The sequence below is a fragment of the Saimiri boliviensis genome, chromosome 8, assembly GCF_048565385.1.
Source record: "Saimiri boliviensis isolate mSaiBol1 chromosome 8, mSaiBol1.pri, whole genome shotgun sequence".
In the NCBI taxonomy this organism is placed as follows: Eukaryota; Metazoa; Chordata; class Mammalia; order Primates; family Cebidae; genus Saimiri; species Saimiri boliviensis.
In genome coordinates, this window is record NC_133456.1 from 28,978,847 (window position 1) to 29,003,012 (window position 24,166).

The 24,166-nt window shown below is 49.0% G+C and overlaps 1 protein-coding gene across 13 annotated transcripts in view; it reads left to right on the top strand.

The window, feature by feature from the left end:
- SEMA5B (semaphorin 5B) overlaps window positions 1-24,166 on the top strand; it is a 118,079-nt gene that overhangs the window by 53,347 nt on the left and 40,566 nt on the right. For 5 of the 13 annotated variants that reach the window (XM_074404238.1, XM_074404242.1, XM_074404240.1 and 2 more), the window contains exons 2-3: window positions 13,739-13,898; window positions 16,700-16,807. The exons of 4 other annotated variants lie outside the window; for them this stretch is intronic. The gene's annotated coding sequence lies outside the window, so the exon portion shown is untranslated. The remainder of the gene's footprint in view (window positions 1-13,738; window positions 13,899-16,699; window positions 16,808-24,166) is intronic. 4 more of the 13 variants (XM_039477641.2, XM_039477643.2, XM_039477642.2 and 1 more) reach the window with 1 other exon arrangement.

Consider the following 24,166-nt stretch of genomic DNA (forward strand, 5'->3'; position numbering starts at 1 on the left):
CTCCTTACTCCACTGCTCCTCACCCCTGGCCCCAGGGCCCACCCTCCATCTCTCCTTGTCTGAAGCTCCCCGCGTCTGCCTGCACACCACAGTTGTGGGCACTTAACTAAAGCTTCTGGGAGGAAAATGACATGGCTTCCCGTTCCCTTCCCTATCTCTGCTGTCCTTGTGGACCTGAGCTGAGGACACTTCCAGGCTTCCTCCCCAGAATTCTTGCATTTCAGATGCTCCTCCAACAGGCCTCTACGAAGATAACTCTATTCCAGTTCCATTGTGGAAAAGGAGAGCTGGGGGTGGGGGCCGGGCCTGTAGGGTGAGTCATAGATAAGTCCTGCAAATAGTAAGCCTGTTAGCTGTTATTCTTATTATAACTGTGCTCCATGAATATGGAGCTTAATGGGCTTTGGCACCAGCGGCCAGGTTTAAAGAGAGACATTCATTAAGCACTGGAAGGGTTTTGTCAGCTCTTGACCATCTTTCTGTCTCCAAGAAGAGCTTCTTTTATACCAGATCAGAAAGAGTTCACTATACTTCTCTTAAAGACCCCCCTTTTCTCTTCCCACCCTCTGGCCCAGGAACTCTCTGTTCTGCCCACAACCAAGCTGCATGGCCCGCTCACCTCCTAGACACCGTCCACCTGAGGAGTCCTCAGGCATGCGTTCCTGCCTCGCCCTTCCCAACCCATACACCCAAACCCAGAAGGACCAGCCACCTGCTTTGTAGGTGCCCAGGCCTGGAGTAACAGTGAGGCTGCATCATTGCATCTGCAGAGAAGCTTTGAAGGAATGATCTGGATCTCAGGCTAGTGTGCACCCACATACACATTCCTATGTCTGGGGCAGTGGTGGTGGTGGAGTCCCAGGCCTGGCCTTCACGCAGACCTGTCTTTCACCCGTGTGTGTGCAGGAGTGAAGGGGCTCACCCAGCAATGGGAGTGGGGCTGGGAGCAGTTCCAGAAAGGCTTCTGACCGGGCCTGGGCAGTGGGTTTGTGCTGGTCCCTGTTCTTTCTCCCAGCCTCCCCTCTACATCAGCCAACCACCGGCAGCCTTCTCCACAACCCCCCCTCCCTCCTGCAAGCGTGTGTCACATGGCAGGAGCAGATGGGAGGTGGTGTGCCTGGGCTCTCTCTCCCCTCAGCCAGCCATTTGCTCTCCAGATGGATCTGGGCACTGACAGGGTGCACATTCAGGAAACGGCAGCCTGCTCCTAGCCTTCCTGAGGCTGTGTCCTGATGAGCTGGAAGACAATTATGTTCTGGAAGTTCAGGAATCTGAGCTGGCAGGACCCAGAGTACCAGGAATTGAGCTGGTAAAGAAGATTCACAGCCCTCCAGGAAGAAATCCTGAAGGCGTTTAAGGAATTTCTCCCTACCTTCTCCTCCCTCTCCATCCACTCCGACTCCCATACCTCTGCACCTCTGTCCTGGGCTCCACACTGCCTGCCCTGCCTGAGAATCTACAACCCACCAAGTTTGCAGCATCATGCAACTCCAACACAGATCCCAGACACTTTCCCTCCCCTGTTTCATCTATTGCACAAACACCATCATAACTGCAATAACATAAACCAAAAGAAACAAAACTCTCTCCATTTCACGACCTTCATAGATGAACTGGCTTTAGTGTTCTTAATTCCCTTCTGGTCCCTGCAGATGTTGTATCCTTCCTCACTGATTTTTTTTCTTCTCTAAAAGAGGAAAGGGAACAGACTGCAGCACCCTCCATGGCCTGCCAGGCTGGGCCCCACTCATCTTGGGTGGGGGTTTGGGGTTCTGGTTTTTGACTGGTTACATGGCAGAAGCTGAGTTGGACTAGCTTGTGTCCTCTGGGTTAGCAGCTCACTGGCTTGCTCCCCTCAGGGCACTAGGGGCCCAGGGCCACTTGGCACCTAGACTAGGAAGCTAGGAGTATAAAGGGAGAGAAGGACATAAATGTGGCCTAAACACAGGCTGGAGTCCGGGGCTTAGACTGGGATGAGTGTCCATTTCTCTTTCCTGCCCTGGTCTCAATACTGCTCACTCCCCAGAGAGAATTATGAGTGATTTTTTTCTGGAGACCTTAGGATCCAATTATGTTTATCTCTTAGATTTCCAAAACAAGGCATATAGACTCTGAATGACCCGTCATTAATCCGTGGGGGCTCTCCCACAGTTTCAAGGCTCCAAGCTCCCAGTGGCTTGGGGCCTTATCCAGGGTGAGCCATCGCAGCTTGACTTGGGGAATAAGGATGTTTCTGGGAGCCTGGAGAGGCTGCAGGGTGAGAAGACAGACCTGGGCTAACTTCCCACTGTGAGCATTTGAATCTGTAGCTGCTCTCAGGGCCTCTGACTTTTCTTTGGTTAAATGGAAGCCATGGCAAGCTGTTTGCAGCCTGCACAGGGAATCTGATGGCATCGTGGTTGTGAAGAGCTGCAAGGACCCATCCATGGGAAGGGGATTTGCATGATTCCTGACACTACCTGTCTGCTGGTCACCTATGCTACACCCAGCCCAGTATCCCATCGGCTTTTACTGACTCAGATGGGGGGGGGGGGTCTCTCTCCCTCGTGCTGGCCCAGTTGCATCTGTGGGATCACGTGGAGCCAGTAGTTAAAGAGCTGAATAAAATCAAACCATAGCACAGATCATGCAAAACAGGATGAGATCCAAGAACAATTTTTATTTTGAATTTTATTTGACTCAAATTTCAAGGGTGACTGATCCAGGCTGAGTTTTGCACACACATAACTGGGTGAGGAGAGATCTGGAGTTTGCCAGATGCCAGGGAAAAGGGCTGGCATGTTTTACACTTGGGCAGCAGAACCATTTGTGTTACCATGTGGCTTAGAGTGGCACTGATTTGCAACTCCAAATTGACTTATATTGTAAGTCACTGCACACTCTCCACAACTTTAGTGCCTAACTCCAAAATGTCTGTTTCTGCTGCTTTTCTGGAAAGGCAGGGCAGACTAGTGTTAAAGAGAGATTTCAGCAACTGCCAGCCTATTCCTTGTCACCACAGACAGTGGAGTAAGAGGGTTTAAGTTGCAGCAAAAGGAAAGCAAGTTAGATAGTGGCAGAACTTCCTACCTGGAGCAGTGAGGGACTCTTCTCAAAACTCTCCATGCTGGAGAAGTGACCCAGCCACGGTGGATCTATCAGCAGATCCATGCGGACAACAAGCGTTTGTCGAGTGCTTGCTCCGTTCTCAGTGCACAAGTATATCACCTTCACAAGTCTGTGAAGAAGTTGTTATTATTGCTATTGTTGTTGCTATCATTATTCTCTCCCTTTTAAAGAGAAGGGAGGCAGCAGGGCCCAAGGACGAAGCATATGGTGCCTGCTGCTCCCACTGGGATCGTGTCTGTTGACAAGTTCAGGAGTGGCTGGCATCAGGGCTTCCCACTCCAAGTCCATACTCTTCTCACCGTGCCCCACCTGCCTTCTGGAAAACCCTGGGGAAGGCTTCTTAAGCAGAGGCCTGCCAGCACCCACACAGCAGTAAGTGTATGAACACCTTCCCCAATGGGCATTCAGGAGGAGAGACTCACTTTCAGTCATTCAACAGATACAGAGGCTGGGGATCCAGAGATGAATAAGACCTTATTCTTGCTAGCTTTTGGCAGACCTGTTACTACCTTTGCTTCATGGCCCATGATGGATTGGAAAACATTTCTGATCAATTACCTAGAGCAGAATTATCACCTGCCACATCTCCCTTCCCAAGGCTGGCTGCTTTATGAGTGTCTACACTTTCAACCATGAGTGGGCACATTATCCATAGTCCCTTTGGCTAAGAGCAAAGATTCCTTGCCCTTTGTTCCACCATTCAGTCATTTTCTGATTCAACAAATAATTCAGTGTCTCTTATGTGATGGGTGCTGGCTTAGCAGCTAGGGATATAGCGCTGAGCAAAACAGACATGGTTCCTGCTATGAGTTCGCAGACATACCCAGGTAAGTCTCCCATCCTGCTGTGATGTATTCCCAAGAACTAAGGTGGTTTGTTCAGGAGTGACTTCCTCAGGCATGGCACTTCAGGGCACCATGCTGTACCAGGCTAGCCCTACTGTCTCCTGGGAATTACAGGCCACTGGGTAGTGCTCAAGGACCATGTCTTCGTTGATCATTCCCTTTGGAAGGAGGCAAAGGACTCTCCCATCTCCCAGCCTTCTGACTCTTGATCCAGCCCTTCCTGTGAGTTGCCCCTGATGGACAAACTTAGAACGGCCCTAAAGGGAAGGCTATTCTGCTCAACCCCCAGAAGGAGGGTATATTTTGCAAAGAGTGCATCCACTGCAATTGTTCTTGGATCACACCCTGTTTTGCATTATCCGTGCTATGGTTGGTTTGACTTCATTCAGCTCTTTAACCACTGGCTCCAGATGATCCCACAGATGCAACTGGGCCAGCACTGCAGGGAGAGACCCCCATCTTAGTCAGTAAAAGCCATTGGGATCCTGGACTAGGTGCAGCTCCCAGTGGTTCGGGGCTTTATCCAGTGTGAGCCATCGTGGCTTGACTTGGGGAATTAGGGTGTTTCTGGGAGCCTGGAGAGCCCTTGTTTCTCTGTGGAGTGTGATGGTTTGGGAAAAGCATGGGCACTGGAGTTAGGCTAATGTAGATTTTGGTCCAGAATTGTCCTTCCTAGCTGTGCAGCCTTGGGCAAATCATAAACGTCTCTGGGCCTTAGATTCTCAGCAGTAAAGTAGGGGCAATAATACTTACCTTGCAGGAAAGCTGTGGTGGTTAAATGAGATGTCCGTGAAAGCTTCTGATGCATATTTGCCATTTAGTACATGGGTCCCACCCTTTCTTCTGACTTTTAACTTCTCAAGGACACAAATACCTCCTGAGCTGACACTTACCAAGAAAAGCCTTGCAAATATTAAAAGGTAAGGCGGTGGTAAGTGCTCCTATTCTATAGCTGCTGGGCTATGGCAGTGGTTCCCAAAGTGTGGTCCATAGATCATAAGCGTCACCTCAGAACTTGCTAGAAATGCAAAATCTTGGGCTCCACCCTAGAATGACTGAATGAGAAACTCTGGGGAAGGGACCCAGCAATCAGTTGCAACAAGCCCTCCAGGCAATTCTGATGCACATTAGTGTGAGAACCACGAGGCTGGAGACTGCAAACCAGTTGTCAGCGGGCCAAATTCTTTCACAGATGTGTTTTGTTTGGCCTCTGTCATCAGCTGGAGCTGAGGAGCAGCTGCCCCTGAGGAGGGATGGTGCCCTCCTGAAGGGGGTCACAGTCCTCGCTCTGCCACTTCTTTATGTGTGACTCCAGCTGGCCTCACTTGGCTGCCTCCCCGCTGTGGGCAGCCATGTTTGTAGCCCCGGCTCTAGGTCAGGGGCAAGTGTGGTTTCTGAGCCCTAGAGAGGAAGCAGTTCTGCTTCAGCTGGTCCTGAACGTCAGCCGAGACACGGAGCCACCCAGCTCTGCAGGAAATAGGAACAGGGTGGACAGCTTTCTAATTCCTGAAACCAGCAGCCAGGTCCTGCTGGTTGAGCTTCAGTATTTGGTTTGAAGTGTTGTGAATTCCCAGCACATAACACACACCCACATTCAACTGTAAGTCCAAAAATACCTTCCACAGCCAAATAGAGATGATTCTTACATTCCCCACTACCTCAGATTATCTGCCTCGCTGCTCTCTGCCACCCCCGCCATTGGCACAAACTAATGAGCAGTGACTTTTCCTGTGACAGTGAACCTGGGAAAGCAGAAGGGGCCAGTGACTCCAGCTCCCGCAGCAGTGAGCGGGACACAGAAATGTCAATGCAGGTGGGTGCCAGGAAGACTGGGGCCACCTAGGGACTGTGATGTCCACGAGGTGGAGCAGAATGGGAGTGGAGCTGGGAGCTCTCATTGGAGAAACTGGAATAGAGAATTATGATCACAGGCCCTGTCAGCAGCAGGCATCCTGACCAGCAGAGAGAAGGAAAATGCATCCAGAACCCAGCATGGGATAGGATGCAGAGAGGAAGCACTGGACAGTGGGAGAGGCACTGGGCTGGATTCAGCTTTGGATACAGGGAATCAGCAGGAGACTTGGGCAGCATCCCTTCTCTGTGCCCCCACAGCCAGGTGAGAGCACCCAGCCCCTTCACCTTCCTTCCTGGGGAATCCATCTCCAAAGCAGCCTGGAAGGAGGTGGGAAGCAGGCTAAGAGCACGGGCTTTGGCGTCACAGAGATCTGAGGGCAGATTTGGCTCTGCCATTTCTGGTGTGACCTTGGGCAAGCCACCTAACCTCTCTGAGCCTCAGTTTCCTCATCTAAAAAAAGGCAGTAAAGCTCATTTTATAGCCATATGGTGAGGATAAAATGAGATCACATTTGAAAAACAATTAGCACACTGTCTGTCATGGAAAAAAGAACATGAGAAAGCTTAGATATAATTAAAATTATTCAAGCACAGAACCCGTGTATTTTCACCACAAGCCCTGGTATCTGGGATTTGACAAGTTGGGGATCATTGGTGAGAAAATGGAGTCAGATGTAAGCATTGATAAGCAAACAGAAGATGTTAGAATGCTCAAAAGAGGGGTTCCCCAAAGAGAGAGAAGATGACCTGCCCCAAGACTTTTGGCCCACGGCATTTATTAGGTCCCTTGATGAATGTTGGCTCATGTAGCAGAAAAGATGTAAGAATGTCCTGACAGTGATGGGTACCAGACACAGCTGAGGTCACCAAAAGATGTGGCTAGAGTAGAGCTACCTTGGACTGAAGGAGGAACTGTCTTGCCTGGAGCCTGGAGGATGGACAGGATGAGCTCAGATGCCCACACAGACATTATTAACAATAGGAAGATCCAAACTGGCCTGATTTCCAAGGCCCTTTCATTTCTACTGGAAAGAACTTTATTTCCAGCAGTGTTAGGGCAGGCGTTGGAATAGGGTACATAATAGTGCAAACAGCTGCTCTTCCCCACTCCAATCTAAGGGGCACAGCACTTGGTAGCTGGACCCCCATCCTACCTTACCACTAGGTTCGCCCCAAGGCCACTAGCCCTCTCTGACTCAGGTTGATTGGCCCTAGGGAGGCAAACCCTGAAGAAGGAGCCTGGGGTCGGGGATTCGCATCCATGCATTTCCGTCTCTGTTCACATGCGTAAATCGTTCAGAGGAGAAGAAAGCAGACCATAATTATCACACTTATAACGAGAGGGGGCAGGCATAGATGCAGAAGTATAATCCAAATTAAACTGTGAAGGGCAGCTACATCACCTCCCAAGGCCCTTTTTACACTAATACATTGAGTCTCTGAGCCTAAACCTTCCTGGGGGCCCAATTCTGATAATGTGGTGACATGAAGACCGATTGATTTTTGGATTTACAGTTTTCTGGGAAAGTGTTGCTGGGCCTTGGAGAGGATCTGCACATTTTCTGGAGAGAAGTGGGTAGCTGGGGAGGTCAGGCGAGCATGGAGGTGCAGGAACAAATGCTAGCTCTGGTCAAGGCTGTAGCCCTTGGGCAGGCTGAGGGCTGGGCCCGGGTCTCTCATGCACACAGAGTGAGAGGGCAGAGCCCTGGACCAAAAGAGAAGTGTGCAGAGCTTGGTCCTGACACCAGCCCACTTCTTCCCCTACCTCCTTCTCAGTCCTCTGGGAAGGCAAAAAGGGCCTAAGGGTCTATCTCAGGCCAGGTTCCCTAGAAGAAGCAAAGCCTGAGCAGAGATTCTTGAGCAAGTGACTGACCAGGGAGTGCCCTCCTGAAGAACCAGAGTAGAGCAGAGGAAGAAGCCAAGGCTACCCAATCCCACGATCCCACGAGGAGCCCTGGCACATGAATGGCACCCACATAATCTGCTGCACCTGGAGATGTGGGGGCTGGGCTTCTATATTCCTCTGTCAGCTGGTGATTGCCCAAGGGCCTTGGAATGAAGGTGAGTGTAGTCTCCAGGAGTCTGCACTGGGTTAAGGGCAGGTGTCTGGAGAAGATTGCAGGTGTGCACCATTAACAGCCAATTGTGGATGGGTGCACCCACCCACGAATGGGGCTCTGGGAGGGCAGCAACAGCACCTGCTACTCCTTCTCTCCTAGGAAATGCCACATTAATTCAACTCGAGGAGATCTTTGCTTACTTCTGAAGATAGTTTAGAAGTCGTGTGGGGGTAGTTAGATGGAAGAAATCTAAGATTCTACACCACACCACCCTAAAATCTACAAGATTATATTCAAAAGTGAATAATTGCTGGGATAATTCTTTAAATAAGACTCGTCATATTTAAAGGCTTATTATAATAAACATTCTTAAGGTTGCGTAGGGGGGCTCATGCCTGTAATCCCAGTACTTTGGGAGAATGCTCAAAGTACTCGGTGGCCGAGGTGGGGCGACCTGAGGTCGGGAGTTCGAGACCAGCCTGACCAACATGGAGAAACCCGTCTCTTCTAAAAATAGAAAATTAGCTGGGCATGGTGGTGCATGCCTGTAATCTCAGCTTCTCAGGAGGCTGAGGCAGGAGAATCATTTGAACTCAGGAGGCAGAGGTTGTGGTGAGCTGAGATTGCGCCATTGCACTCCAAAATCCAGCCTGGGCAACAAGAGCAAAACTCCATCTCAAATAATAATAACAAAGATTCTTACAATGAACTTCCATGCTGAGTTGGTTCTCATAATGGCACTGGGAAACGAGTCTTATTATTATCACTCCCCTTACACAAAACTGTTGCTCAGAGTGGTTATTTCACTTAGGGTGACCCAGCTAATCAAAGTAGTCCATGTCTAATAGGACAATTTCAGGCAGTACTACAGACTTCTGGGGACTATTCTTTTTAGGAGGGGCTCTTCTCTGAGCAACTCTTTAAGCCACAAACCTCTTTGCACCCTCCAAAGCATCAACTTCAAATGTTAAAAACCGTTATCAACTGTCTTCAGTGTTCAAGACAGAATGGTGGTATCTGCCTCCTGGGGTTTGCAGTCAAACCAAGAGTCATATTTGGTGCAAATGGGAAGGTTTTATTAAGTGCCAAATAAGAGGGCAGGTGGGCATCATCAGAAGTGGGGAGGAGCAGGGAACTTCTGAAGGGGAGAGGTGTTACAGCATGGCCTTCTGAGAAGGGTCCGGAATCAGAGAAATTCATGCTAGCTGCTGGAGAGTCCCTTTCTTCCAGCTGGTTGTCACGGGGCCACCTGTGCCAAGAAGTGGCACATTCAGCCATTCATGTATTCACACAAACCCATGTCGGCTAAGCTCCCGCTGTCTGGCTGGCTCTGAGAGGACTCCCTCAGATCCCAGCTCATGCAGCCATGGCCCACTCTGCTGTCTGCTTTCCAGTTCCTAATCCCGGATCATGGGCCCTCCAGGCTGGGAAGCACTCTGAGCAGCGTGTCCGCTCTTGACTTTACCCCACTCTAACTAAACAAGTGATCACTTATCTCCTTGGAGAGAAGAGGTTTTAGGGGAAGGAGTGTATCACTTAGGAATGCTTTTGGATGCATGTAACAGAAAATGCCACCTATGGTTACTTTAAACATAGGGGTTTATTTAATCTCTTGACAAGAGGGTTCGGAAGTGGCAGCAGCTGCTGGTCTTTGCTTACTGGCTCAACAGCATCAGGTATTTTGTTGACCTTTTGGCTTATCTCTCTTCTTACGGTTAAAACAGGGCTGCTGTAGCTCAAGACATCACATTCAAATGCAAGGGAGGAAGGTGGAGAAAGGAAAGGGGTTGGTGCCTGCTGAGTCCATCTCTTACAAGGAAGACAAATGTTTTCCCAGAGTCTGTAGCAGGCTTCTGCTTATTTCTCTTTGGCCAGACCTAGGCATCCCTCACTTCAAGAGAGCCTGAAGAAGCAAGCGTCTCACCTGGGGCTGGGAAAATTGCCACTCCGCAATGTGGGAATTTCTTATCAAAGACAATGGGGGGATGAATATCAGGGACGCAATCACAGCATTAGCCACAAAGAGAGCTGGGGACTTCCTTCTACAATCCCAGGCACTGAGCTTTGACCCCCAGCTCCTGCCCAAGAAACTTCTGGACAGTCCCTTCTGCTGAAACGTCAAGCTACTTCTTCCTAGCCTGTCCTCAGATGAACCTTGAGAACATTATACTAAGTGAAGTAAGCCAGTGACAAAGCTACCCTCCTGTCCTCCTCCCTCCAGCATACGGAATCAAACACCAGCCCCCTCGCCTTCCCTCCCTGGCTCAGCCAGGAGACTGTTCTCCTGGTTTCTGCTCAGTTTCATCCACTGTGGAGTCCCTCTGGGGAAGTTAAAGGGAAGGAGAATAAAAGAGGAGGGAGAGTGTTAATTAAACACCAGATGTTTAACTCTGTTAATTAATGGTTCTGTCACCCTGAGTGGCAGCAGCCTTCTCTTCTCTGTCTCCTTCACCCTCACCATTCTCTTCTTCTCTGGAGGGCCTTAAGTCTGAAGCTAAAGAACTCAACATTTGTTGAGTGGAGCCCTAAGACCAGCAAAGGGTAAAGGGAGAAAGCCGGCCAGGGCAACCCAGGAGGAGGGGGTTCCCTCGTCCAGGAGGGAGGCATGGACATACTGGCAGTAGGAACGGAAAGAAGGAACAGTGGCCCAGAGAGCACAAAGAGATATGGCTTTTTTGGTGCACTTAGGGATTTCAAAAAATGCAAGTGGTTGCAAGCATTTAAAAATGGGCAAAATTTCACATAAATCCAGATGTGCAGATCTTCTTTAAAAATGGACAGGTCTGGGCCTGTGTCCTCACACGGCAACAGTTAGCCGGGAGAAAGTAGAGCAGATAGCCGGTAGCTGTCCTACCCAGACGAAGCGTGTGTTCTCCCATCCTCCTCTGCCTCCACCCCACATACTTGGCTCACATGTCACCTGTCACCTGCCATCCCACCTGGGGGTTGGGATCCACCGAGGTACAGATGCCAGGACTCACCAACAGGTTGCACGTAGAGATGAGAGGAGAGTCAGAGAATGCTGAAATGTGAGTCAGAATATTTGGGGAAATTGCAGGGCCAATGATAGAAGTGAGGAATGTGGGAGGAGCAGGTTAAGGGAGAAAACTGGCAAATTTATTTTGGGCAGGCTGCGGTAGTGATGCCTGGATGATATGGAGGCGGCCGGGCGGTCTGGAGTCCAGAAGAGAAGGGCTGGCAATCCGCGGAGCTGGGGGGCAGGGGTGGAAGTAGAAACCCTGGGGAGAGAGGAAGGGCGGCTGAGACCACCCAGTATCAGCTATAGTGAGAGAAGAGGGAATTGAGAACAGAACCCAAATGAGAATCTAGACTGTGTAATGACAGAGAAGTAGAAACAGGGTCCAATATTTTTATGGCACCCTCCTCTATATGATCTGTTTTGATGCCCAAGTGGTATTTCCAGAAAGTCAAGGGAGTCAAATGTTCTGCCTCTCCCGATGCTCCGTGTTCTGTCTTCCTTCTCATCCGCTATAGCTGGCTCCCAGGAAGACATGAAATCAGCCACTTATATCACAACCTTTTAACCTCTTTCAGGCTGTTCAGATTCTTATGTCTAATAACTTTAGAATAAAATCAGTCACTTACATCACAGCTTTTCTTTTTTTTTTTTTTTTTTTTTTTTTTTTTTTTTTTTTGGAGTCAGTCCTACTCTTTCATCCATGCTGGAGTGCAGCGGTGCGATCTCAGCTCACTACAACCTCTGCCTCCCGGGTTCGAGCACTTCTGCCTCAGCCTCCTGAGTAGCTGGGATTACAGGTGCCCACCACCAGGCCCAGCCAATTTTTGTATTTTTATTTTTAGTAGAGACGGGGTTTCATTATGTTGGCCAGGCTGGTCTCAAACTCCTGACCTTGTGGTCTGCCCACCTCGGCCTCCCAAAGTGCTGGGATTGTAGGGGTGAGCCACCATACCTGACCCTATATCACAGCCTTTTAACCTCTTTTAGGCTATTCAGATTCTTATCTCTAATAACTTTAGAAGGAAAGGCTTGGTCTCTAATTGAAAGTTTCATTAGCATCCCAGAAATGACCCACTAGGTAAGCAGTGGCCCCTCATGCTGTCTCCTCATCTCCATGAGTGTGTAGGAGGAATGCAGCCTCTGTGACCAACATAGACACACACACGACCCTTTGCCACCCTGAAAAATCTCTGCTCTCTGTGAGTGGCCAAAGGAAAGGGGCTTTGGGGTCAGAGAGCCCTTGGGCCAGTCTGGACCTGTTGCTCACCCGTTGTGACTTTTCCCTCACCTCTCTAACCTGAGTTTATACATGTGTGAAATGAGAGTAAGGGTGGTGTGTGTGTTTAACAGGATAATTTTCAAGGGGGTTCAGGGATCTGGGGGAGCTGGGGCAGAGTCTGAGCCTATCACCCCAGTCTGTGGGTCTTTCTGTCTCCCTCTGACACGACCAGCACAGAAAGCCAGGCAGCAGATGTTTCTGGTCTCACTTCATTTCCATAGATTTGCAAGCATCCCTTTATGTGTCACTGAAAAATTGGGTGTAAATCCTATTTTAAGAACACAGTGGAACTCATTACTTAAAGAACACTTTGGAAAATCCTTTTGGGAAGTGATTAATAATCACCGTGTGTGCCGATGTTGATGAATTTCTTTTTGTTGGCGTGCGGGTCACCTGCAAGGTCTTTCCACAATCTCCCCTTTGCATTTGGTGGCCATCCTCTTTCTCACAGGACGAACCCTGTTCCCCTTTCCCGTGCCTGTCATTTCCACATCTCTGCTCCTCCCTCTCCCCAGCCCCCCAGGCCTGCATGTCCGGCTCTTGATACTCCTCCAGCAGTAGCTCCTTCTTCCCTGAGACCGTGTGGCCATGGCTTGCCGGGATCCATTCACTGGCTGCTACTCCTTCTTTAGAAATTCAGTCACAGATGAGTCTCTGGATGCCAGAAGTGTGTTTGCCATGTGGGAACCACTGAGCGTGAGTCCCCAGGGCGGGTGTGGCAGGCAGAATAATGGCTCACCGAAGATGTCCATGTCCTAATCCCTAGAACCTATGAATGTGGTACTTACGAGGCAAAAGGGAATTTGCAGATGTGATTGAATCACGGATCTTGAGGTGGGGAGATTATCCCGGATGATTTAGATGGGCCCAATATAATCACATGGATCCTTAAAAGTAGAGAACCCTGCCCAGCTGTGGTCCAAGGGAGGGGTAACAGTGGAAGAAGGCTTAGAGATTGCAATGCGGCTGGCTTTAACTGTGGAGTGTGGGCAGCCTCTAGAAGCTGGGAAAGAAATGGATTCTCCCCCATAGTCTCCAGAGAGAAATGCAGTCCTGCTAACGCCTTGATTTTAGCCCACTGAGCCCCATGTCAGACTTCTAACCTATAGAAGCGTAATTTAATACATGTGTGTTTTAGGCCCGGCATGGTGACTCATGCCTGTAATCTCTTCAGAGAGAGGAGGACACTTTGGGAGGCTGAGGCAGGAAGATTGCTTGAAGCCAGAAGTTTGAGACCAGCCTGGACAACATAGTGAGATTCCCATCTCGACAAAAACTTTTAAAAATTAGCCTGGTATGGTGGTGCAACCTGTAGTCCCAGCTACTAAGGAAGCTGAGGCAGGAAGATCTTTTGAGTCTAGGAGGTCAAGGCTTCAGTGAGCTGTGATCATGTCATTGCACTCCAGCCTGGGCAGCAGAGTAAGATCCTGCCTCAAAAAAGAAAAACGTTTGTTTCAAGCCACTACTATGGTGATTTGTTAAAGCAGCACCAAGAAACAAACATAGCAGCAACCACGTGGTCCCTGGGGCAGTCTGACCTCATATCTGACCTCATCTCTTTTGCCTAGTTCATCACGAATCCGTGACTCACCCAAAATTTCTCGCCCTTTAGTGAGTGGTTTCAGCTGGTGCCTGGCCTGCATCTCTTGGCCGCTGTGGCTTCACTCCATCTCCTGTTGCCCACCACCTCGTTCCTGGGCCGCCTGACACCCCAGCCCGACAACTAAGGTGTGGATGGAGAGTAGGGGGCTGGCTTCTCTCACTGGTCAGGGGTAAGTGTGCCCAGGGGAGTGTGAGGGGGCTGTAGCAGGTCCCAGACTGAAGGGAGAGCAGGGGGAAGACCCCCTCATCTGAGGCATCATCAGCATGCCTCCTAGGACCTCAGTCCACCATACTTGAGCAGCTCTTCCTTTTTAAAAATTGTGGTAACATATATATAACATGAAGTTGGCCATTTAACCCTTTTCAAATACACAGTTCAGTAGTATGCACCCCTCACCACCATCCATCTCCAGAAGTCTTCATCTTGCAGAACTGAAACTCTAAACCCATTCAACAATAACTCTGGCTTCCCTCAGCCCCAGGCATCCACCATTCTACTTTCTGTCTCCATGGATTTGACTACTTAGGTACCTCATATAAATGGAATCATGCGATGTTTATCTTTTTGTGGCTGGCTTACTTCACTTAGCATAATGTCCTCCAGGGCCATCCATGTGGTAGCGTGTGTCAGAATTTCCTTCTTTTATGAGGCTGAATCATATATTCCGTTGTACAGATCTTTCACATTTTGGGTATCCATTTCTCTGTGGATGGACACTTGGGTTACTGCTACCTTTTGGCTATTGTAAATAATGCTGCTATGAACGTGTGTATGAATATCTCTTTGATATCATACTTCTAGTTCTTGTGGGCATATACCCAGAAGTGGAATTGCCAGATCATATGGTAATTCTATGTTTAATTTTTTGAAGAACTGCCAGACTGTTTTACATAGTGGCTGCACCATTTTACGTTCCCTCCAACCCATTTTAACTGTTTTCAAGTATGCAGATCAGTGGCATCAAGTACATTCACATGGTCCTGTAACCATCACCACCACCCATCTCTGTAGGAGCGCTGAATTACAGGAGAATGAACTCTCCAGATATGAGAAAACTTACTGGGGAAAGTGAGTAGAAATGGGCCCTCCCCACAAAGGTTTATGCTGAGCAACCAAAGTTGTGTTGGAAATCCCAAGAAAATCCAGGCCTTTAGCTGGATTTGCTGTTTGTTTTTGAGCTGTGGGCATATTTTCAAATGCAGTTTTCATTTTATGCAGAGACTGAGCATCTGATAGTGAAATGTTTCCACGGAGAGAGCCTGCCCATGGGAGGAGGGAAAGGAGGCTTGCTCTAATGAATAGATAAGCTTGATTTGCGTTTGGTGACATCCTTAGCATTTAATTTCAGCAATTAAAGTAGGCAAGTCTCCTTTGTTTCCTTTTTCCTTGCAAAAACAATAAAACATTACAGAACGTTTGGTAAATAAGAAACAAAATCCTACTTACCATATTACCTTAGTGAAACCCCCACCACCATTTGTAATACTAATCTGTGCAAGGCATGAAGCATGCTATTCACCTTAATTTCATTTAAGCCACACTGCTACTCTGTGAGGCAGGGGCCTGGTTCTCCCCAATGGTTTTGGGCTCTCTGCACATGCATTTGGTCTATCTTCCTCCACATGCCTCTCTTCTACACAATTGCCCTCACAATGTTCACACTTCATGTTCTCAAGTGATGTAAACATCCTTGTGATATTCTTGTTTTCAGTTCTTACCGTGTGTTGACTTACTCTGTAGGAGCAAGTCCAGTCTTCATGATCACAAATACAGCAGATTATAGACCATGTTTAAGAGGTTGTCACCTCATCTGCAAACATTCCCTGGAGTGGCCTGGGCTCCACCCACATGGCTATGTCAAATAATGTCATTTTCTAAATGGCTGAGTCCTGTGTGATGTGCTGGCATCGAGTAAGAAGCAGACTCCTGAGCCTGACGGCCTGGGTTTGAATGCAGCTTTTACCAGTTTGACCTCATGCAAGTTATTTCACTGGTCTGTGCCTCAGTTTTCCCATGTACGAAATGGGGATAATTATGATACCCGTCTCACAAGGTTATTGTTTGGATCAAATGGCATAATATAAACAGCATAGGACACTTCCGGGTACATAATAATATGGTTGTTGTTGTTGTTGTCACTGTTACTTAATCTTACTACTTCTTAGTCTCTGCCGCAAGCTCCCTGCTCAGTCTTGCTCTCTCCTCCCATCCTCAGTTTCTTCATCTATGAAATACAGCGATCTGTTGGATGAAGTACATGATCTAACCATGTGATCTGTCAGAGCCCTTCTTTCGGTCATCACCTGGTTCTTTCTCTCTTCTCCATTGCAGCTGGAGGGATGTGGGTGGAACTGCAAGAGGCACTGACAGAACACTCAAGAGATACATGCATGATTTGGAGGTTTCTAGGACTGCATGGAGGAGGGAAGAACTTGGCCCAGACTGCAGAAAGCAGAGGCAGGGAATGAACTTGCCCTGAGAGAGGGCAAGGGGATGGGGGGTAGGAGAGGTTTCTCATACTCTCACCCCCAGGTTTTAGAGCTGAAAAGTGCTAGGAAGGTTTTCCTCCCTCTCCCCCTCCCTGCTCTGGTCCCAACCTTTCCTCTGGGCCCCAGTCTCCCAGATGGTCTAATAGGGAAGAAAAGAGGAAAATCCGTATCCAATCTGCTCTATTCAGAGCAATGGGAAGGCATCTGCATCTCAATCTTATCTTTGTGCTGAGCTGGGCTGAGCTTGGCCCCCCAAGTGGTAAGTGATGGGTGGGTGGGAAGATGCCTTCACTGCCTCCAAGGAGAAGCCCACCGCTGGGCCACCATAGTCGGGGCCCTGGGCAGGGACAGGAGACAGCTGTCCCCGCAATGCCTTTCCCTCCCCGCCAAACTGCAGACAGTACACGTTCTTCCCTGCTCTTGGTTTTTCCTCTATTTCTTCTTCTTTTATTTTCCTTCTCTTTTGCTCCCCCTTTCCCAGGCAGGTAGCCAAGTGGAGACTTTGAAAGGAGGCAAGGATGGAGGGGATCCAGGGAAGAGGACCGGCCTGAACCCCATTCCCCAAAGGTCCTCATGGACTGAGCTGGAGGTAGGGACTAAGGGAAGCATCGCCTTCTCTCCCGCCCGCTGTGGCCCCTCGCTGTCAGGCCTGGGCTCAGGGAAGCTGCCAGGTGCCTGTCATCGCGCTGGGCTCTGGGCTCCAGACTCTGCCCTGTCCATCTAGAACCTCTAGAATTTGTTACTCTGGAGCCGTTCAGGACCCAGAAAAACTGCCTCCCAAAGCCCCAACTCACAGGAGGCTGGTTTGCAGCAGGAAGACAGCTTAATAATTTATAGCCCGAAAGCGCTCTCCCTAGTAAGGAAGCCAACTCAGGAAACCAAATTAAACTGGGAGGGCCGCTTGGAGAGCTTGGAGAGTGTGCATGGAGCCAGGGCTGTGGAATGCAACAGTAGGGCTGGGGCTTGGTAGTGTAGTATAGTGGTCCAGGGTGTGGGCTTGTGCAGCAGACAGCCTCAGATTCAAATCCTAGCTTCACGGGTAGTCGCAGAGGGACCTCGGGCAAGTGCCTCAGCTTCGATAATGATGCTCATGTGGGCACCTCTCAGCCTTCTTGCAACGCTGCTGTGAGACCTTGCAGGGAAAGAGCCTACTTAGACCAGTGCCTCGACACTGCCAATATGCTCCAGGCATTTGTACCCAGGCCCTCATCTTTTAGGGTCATAACTTGTCTTTTTCTCCCTGATTACACTCTTTCATGGCTTTTTTCACTAAAAAGAAAAGAGGTCTGAGGTTACTCTGGAGAAGACCTCCTTGTTGGCCGAAGTTTAGTGGTCCTGTGGGTTACATGGTTTCCAACCGGGTCCTTCAGTCTCCCTGCATCTGTCTGGAGCCGAGGTATGCAGTTGGTTTGGGGAGTTCTCCGCAAGGGTGCAAATGAGGCTGAGATCCAGCTGCTTTCTGGGTGAAAGACCAGCTTCCCAATGTCGAGTTGCCCTGCTGACAAATGGCCTGCTCTAATGCACCTGTCCCCTTGTTCATTGCCACCAAACTTCCCAAAGCATGAACGGATCCAACCACATCTTTCCACTGTCCCAAACGATCCAAAGTCCTCCTCTTTAGCAGAAGGAAACCTCCTGAATCTTCGGGGTTGCGCTCAAGTCTCACTGTGATGTGGCCTCGGTCCTCCTCTCGAGACTCATCTCCCTCTCAGCCTCCCTCCGCCGGCTTCTCCAGATCGTCAGGGCATGGGCCAGAGCTAAGTCTTTCCCCTCGTGTGCCCTCTGTCTGGAATGCTCTTTACCCCCGATGGCTGGGGAAGCTCCACCCTTGTTTCCTTCAAGAGAGTTCCGCCTTCTACACGAGGCCTCTTTAAACGGCCTCCCACTGCAGCCTGTCACCCACTTTCCCAAGGCGTCTTTTCCCTTTTAGGGCACTGACCAGTTGCTTCCCGCTGCTCTACCCGTGCGTCCACCTTGCTGGACCCTGCAGGAGGGCCGGCCCCATGCTCCCCATGCTGAATGGAACTGTCCTCAGTGCGGCAACTCAGCCATCACCCCCCGCCCCCAGAGTGGTCTGGGCAGTCCCCTCCCTGGCAACAGGGAGAGGGCACAGTTGTACGGTGTGGGGGCAGGGGGCGCCTGTTGGGAGGCCAGTTTGGGCTCCGTGGGGAATTCAGCTTTAACACACACTCTCTTCGCCTCTGTCTCCGTTATCCTTCACCCCTGAGCAGAAGGGCGCGGTTCCCTCTGCAGCTGTGGGGCCTCCTGACTGCTCCAGCCTTGGCTCCCGCCCCACTTCCCTGCGCTTCTTCACTGCCACTAGCCAATTTCACCCCCTCCTCCTGTTTCAGCGAACCCTCTTCCTACTCTTTGCGCTGGGAAAATGAGCCTGGGAGAAGTCCCATACAAGGCAAGGAGGCCTGGGGGTGGGGGTGTGTGAGTGGGCGTGCATTCTCTCATACACATGCACGTGCATTCACACGCCTCCAGGCACCGTTAGGGTGACCCCAAACTCAGAACCCACAGGGAATTGTGGCAGCAGCGTGAGAGAAGAAGGCAAGAGCAGCTCTGGCCTAAGATTTGGGGAAACGCTTTCCTCACTGCTGAAGGTTTCCCAAAATAGGAGTTGGCTGGCGCTGCATCTCCCCTCCCCCACTGCTAGAGCACCCTGCCCAGCTCCAATGCCAAGCAGGCCCAAGACAGGGCAAGGCACAGGCCTTCTGTGCCCCCTTCCCCATCCAGACCCCAGGCCACGTTGCTGTCTCTGTTCACTGGGAACCTGTCTTCTCTCCTCTTTTCGACTGCAAGCTCCTTGAAGGCAAGGACTATGCTTTTATCTTATGAACCTCCCTCCTCCCCACTTTGCAGTCTATACAGGGTCCAGCCCATAGTAGGTGTTCAGTAAATGCTTAGTGAAGTATTGTATAAATAAGGAACAGACACTTAGGTAACTAGTGGAATGTTTTATGTATACTAGTAAACTAATATGAATGGATTTCATAAAGAGCTTACTTGGTACCAGACTTAGTTCTGGGTGTATCAAAGCATCCTCTCTAAGCAAGAAACCATTAACCTTATTTTGCAGGTGATGAAACCAAGGTTTGCAACCAGATAGGGCAGCCTCCCAAGCTCAGGGCTTTCTATGATACTATACAACCCTCGAGATGATTGGATTGGCTATGCACTGCTGGTGGGGAATTCTGGAATTATTTTAACATCAAATCGTACTGACTTTTTAGAAATAAAAATTTATATTTGTCTTAGGAGTATTTGGTTGTATGTATGAGAAACCAAATTGTATGGGATAGGAATTATATTTAGTTCATGTAATTGAGATGTGAAAAGCAGGGCTTAAACTAGTTAGGAGTGTATTATTTTCTAACAACAATAATAGAAATAGCACTTAAACGTGCCTACTTTGTGGCAGATGCTGTTCTAGGCCTGTTAAACAAAATAGCTTATTACATCTTCACAACAACTGTGAGCTGGGTGTTATTATTCTCCCCATTTTGCAGAGAAGAAAACGAGACACAACAAGCAGAGGAAAGGAGTCTGAAGGTGGAGAGACTAGAGCTGCTTCCATCTTCAGCATCCCAGGTTCCACCTACCGTAGCATATGGCTGAAGGTCACATCCTTTATTTTTTTAGAGACAGGGTCTAAAAAAAGAAAAAGAAGAAGAAGATTACTTAGCTAGGCTCGACACCTGTAATCCCAGCACTTAAGGAGGTCAAGGTGATAGGATAGCTTGAGCCCAGGAGTTCGAGACCAGTCAGGGCATCATAGTGGACTCTGTTTCTACAAAAAACACAAAATTAGCAAGGTGGGGTGGTATGTGCCTGTAATTACTTTGGAGGTTGAGGGAGGATCATTTGAGCCTGGGAGGTTGAGGCTGCAGTGAGCTGAGATCATGCCACTGTACTCCAGCCTAGATGGCAAAGTGAGACTCAGTCTTAAAAAAAAAAAAAAAAAAAAAAGACCGCCCCACAGGGCCCACATTTACATATTCCAGTTTCGTCTACAAAGACCGACCTGACCTGGGAGTTTACATACACGTACATTGCCATGGGAGAGACCTGATTTGTCTGTTTTGATCACATGACCATCCTTGTGCAAGCAGATATGGCTGGGATGGGGACACCATGGTACATATGAGGCTGCTGGGGCCTACCCCTTTGACTATGAAGGGATAAATGATTTCTGTAGATGGAAAATCCTTGGGAGTTGGGAAGTCACCTCCCAAGTCTAGAACCCTGTAATATTTTCAGTGATATGGGGACCAACCACTCTTCTTTTTTCCGTATGATACCTGCAGTTGTCCTGAAATTTGCAAAGCTGCAGACGTGGACTCCTTGGGAAGGTAACTGAGTAGAGGAGATCCCAAGATCCCAGATCTAGACCTTGCTCCATCCCTCCCCCACCCGTCATGTCCTGTCCCTCCCTTCTCTTCTGAAACAGCAGACAGACATGCTGTGCTGGGGCCCAGGTTGATGCAGTAATATTAACCTAGTAATTACTGATTCAGGAGGGACTTGGAGGACATACTTACATAAAAATCAGAATAAGCATGGAACTTCTGCTGCAGAACTTAGGTACCTTAAGGCCTGGGGTTCGGGGTAAGAAAAGGGCCCCAGGATATGCTCCTACTTCAGGCCCCTGGAGCTCGGGATCTGGCCATGTAGAGGGCCAGGCCTGGGGCTCTGAAGGTGGTGATCAGACCTGAGATAGGGAGGCAGGGAGGCCTGGGACGGGAGCACAGGTCAGCAGGAGGGTGGGGAATAGTGAGGGGAGGGCAGTTGTCCTGGCACCTTGCATGCCCTTAGGAGCTAACAGGAGAAAAGCCCCAGTGAAGGACTAAAAAGCTGCTCTTTGGAAATGCATTGAGTATCCCTAATTAGGTGTTCTATCAGTCAGGGTCCCCCAGGAAACAGATGGCACACTCACATGGGGCAATGTGAGGGAAGTTTAATAAAAGAAATGTTTACAAAGGTGTAGGAAGGGGGTTTGGGAACCATGTGGGATGACTCCCTGTGCAGTACCCAGGGTCTGGTAGCCAAGGAGGCGGCACCACCCCTAGTTCTGAAGGGAGGATGGAGGAATTGATTTCCTTCTGTAGCCTAGAAGCAGAGGAGCTCTGGTCTGTCCAGGGATGCAGCTGTGCTCAGCCTGCTGTCTTCTTCTGTTGGCCAAACCCAAGCAGGGCCTCCCTGGATGCAGTTCCCCCCATCCATCCACCTCCCAGGCACAGAGCAGGGAGGAGGAGAGCCAGACAGAGGGCATCCAGCACAAGAATCAGAGGGCAAAAGGAAATGCGCCAGTCCCTGTTCTTCTCTCCCCAGAGCACCAGAAGAACTCAGGCTAGTTGATTGCTCAGTGTCTGCCAGGTACTGTTCTAGGCCTTTTAAAGATAATAACTCCTTTCATCCTCACAACTGCTAAATAAGTTGAATTGTTTTTATCATCCCCAATTTGAGGAAACCAAGAGAGGTTGTTTTTCGCAGGGTCACATAGCTAGCAAGGAAGAGGGCTGGGTTTGGGCCTCAGGTTGTCTGGCTCCAGAGATTTGGGTCTTGCCCCTTTAATCTCTCTTCCCCAGCCCTGTGGCCCTGTTTGAGGGGCCAGGGGTTAATGTCTGGAAAAGGGGTTGGTGGGCTCTAAGGATGGGCAGCAGTGCCAAACCCCATGCCCCGGGATGGACCCAGGCTGACACTGAGGGAAAACTCCATGGAAGTGACAGTGTGAAAAATCACGCCAGGGAGATTTGAACCAACTCTCCCAAATCTCCCTCCCAGAGGGTCTCTGCTAAGAGGGATGCTGAGGCCCTTCTGGGGAGGAGCAGAGCATGTACGTTTTGAGCTGGAGGATAAGGGGATCAAAAAGGTGCTCTGGGTCCCAATTCCCTGTGGGATGCAGACCAGGGAGGGAGGAGAGGGGAGAAGGGGCCAGTTGGTGTGCTGACTTCATCCTGTCACTTCCTTGGAGGCTTGCAGCCATTCAGTGATGGGTATTATTCCAATTTCACACACATGTAAAGAAACTTAGGCAGAAAGAAAGTAATCCTACTGTAATTTTCCAGTCCTGGAGTAAGGCAGTGACAGTAGAAAGGGAAGAGAGAGGAAGGGTTGGGGCAGAAGTCTTAGAGCAGGAAGGAGACCAACCCTCAGGTCCTCCGTCTTCCACCCAGGGGGCTGCTCATCAGAATCACCTGGGAATTCCATACCTGCCAGCCCAGGACTCCGCCCCCAGGGGGATGATTCCAATTTACCCCGGCTCCTGGTCAGGTATCCCTAATCTAGTTCAACCTTTCATTTCATTGCTGAGGAAAGTGACATCAAGAAGGTCACTCTGGATCAGAGACCCTTGAGAGAGGCAGGGTCAGCCAGGCTTGGTGACACGTTGGATGGACTAGTGAAAGAGAGAGGAGGTGGGAGGTGACTCAGAGGGAAGAAGTCAGGCCTCCAAACAAATGTTTGGGCTTCAGGAGTTTTACTGAACCCAAACTAGTTTTTTTAAAGTTTCTAAAATCTAAAAACTTTATTGAGTAGTCAGTATGTTTACCTGGTCACAAATGAAATTAATATAAAAAGGTATTTACTGAGAAGTCATGATTTCCATTTTGCTACTTATATGTAACCTACTAAAATTCATTTGGGTTTATTTTTCTAGTGTACATCAATGCTAATACAAGCAAATGTAAATACATATGCTCTTATTTTTACCCTCTTATTTTCACAAAAGGTAGCATGCTGCTAAGCTGTTCTGCACCTTACTTTTTTCACTTAATATACATGGAAAATTTTCCATATAAAAACCTGGAGAAAGCCTGGGCCGCAGAACAAGACCCCTCTACTTACAACAGGGCGTGCCCCTGTAGCCAGGCATGATGCTGCTTACCTGTGGTCCCCACTACTAGGAAGGCTGAGCTGGGAGGATTGCTTGAGCCCAGAAGGTCAAGGCTGCAGTGAGCCATGATCGTGCCATCGCATTCCAACCCGGGCAACAGAGCAAGACCCTGTCTCTCTAAAATTGAAATAAAATAGAGAAAACCTTCATACTTTTCAACAGGTGTATAATATTCCATTGTGAAGATACACCACCGTTTATTTAGGAAGTCTCCTATTTCTGGATATGTGGTTGTTTCCTGCCTTTCTGTTCTTTCAAAGAATTGACACAATGAACAATCTCGTGCGTAAGTCACTTTGCACATGTGTGTGTGCCTCTGAGGTCTGCTTTGCCTCTCAACTGTCTGTGAAGAAGCAGGTTTGATTTTTCAATTTATAATCTGTCACAGATGGATACTACGTAAAATTCAATAAAAGTAAATTACTAGAGAAATGAATTGAAAGGAAGCATGCAACATACAAGCCTGAATATTTTTATTCGATTCAATACACTGAAAATTACTCTGTCAAATTATTGTAAAGATTTTTTAACACTGACTCTCAAAACTCTGCATTTCTCTGACCATGGAGTTGTTCCAGTGTGTGCATCGACACTGGTCTGTGGAGCACACTTTGAGGAACACGAGTGTAAACGCAAAGAGTTAGGTTTGCTAGGTCAAGGGGTAATTACATGGGTAGTTTTGCCAGGTATTGCCAGGATAACTCCACAGGGATTGTGCCGTCTTGCACACCCCGACTCCCATAGCAGTATGTGGTAGTTGCTCTCTACCCACTGCTTCACCGAAAGACTGCAGCATCTAACTTGGATTTTTGCTAAACCAATAGATGAGAAGTGGTATCTCAGTCTGTTTTAATTTGTGTTACTCTTATTATGAGTGAGGATAAGTGTCATTCATATTTTAAGCCCCTGTTTGTATTTATATTCTTTGCCTATTTTTCTACTGGATCGTTAGTCTCTTCCTTCTTGATTCCTAGAAGTTCTATAATCGCCTGATGGATTCACCTTGCCTGCTGTCCAGAAAAGCGGATGCAGTGAGAACAGCAGATT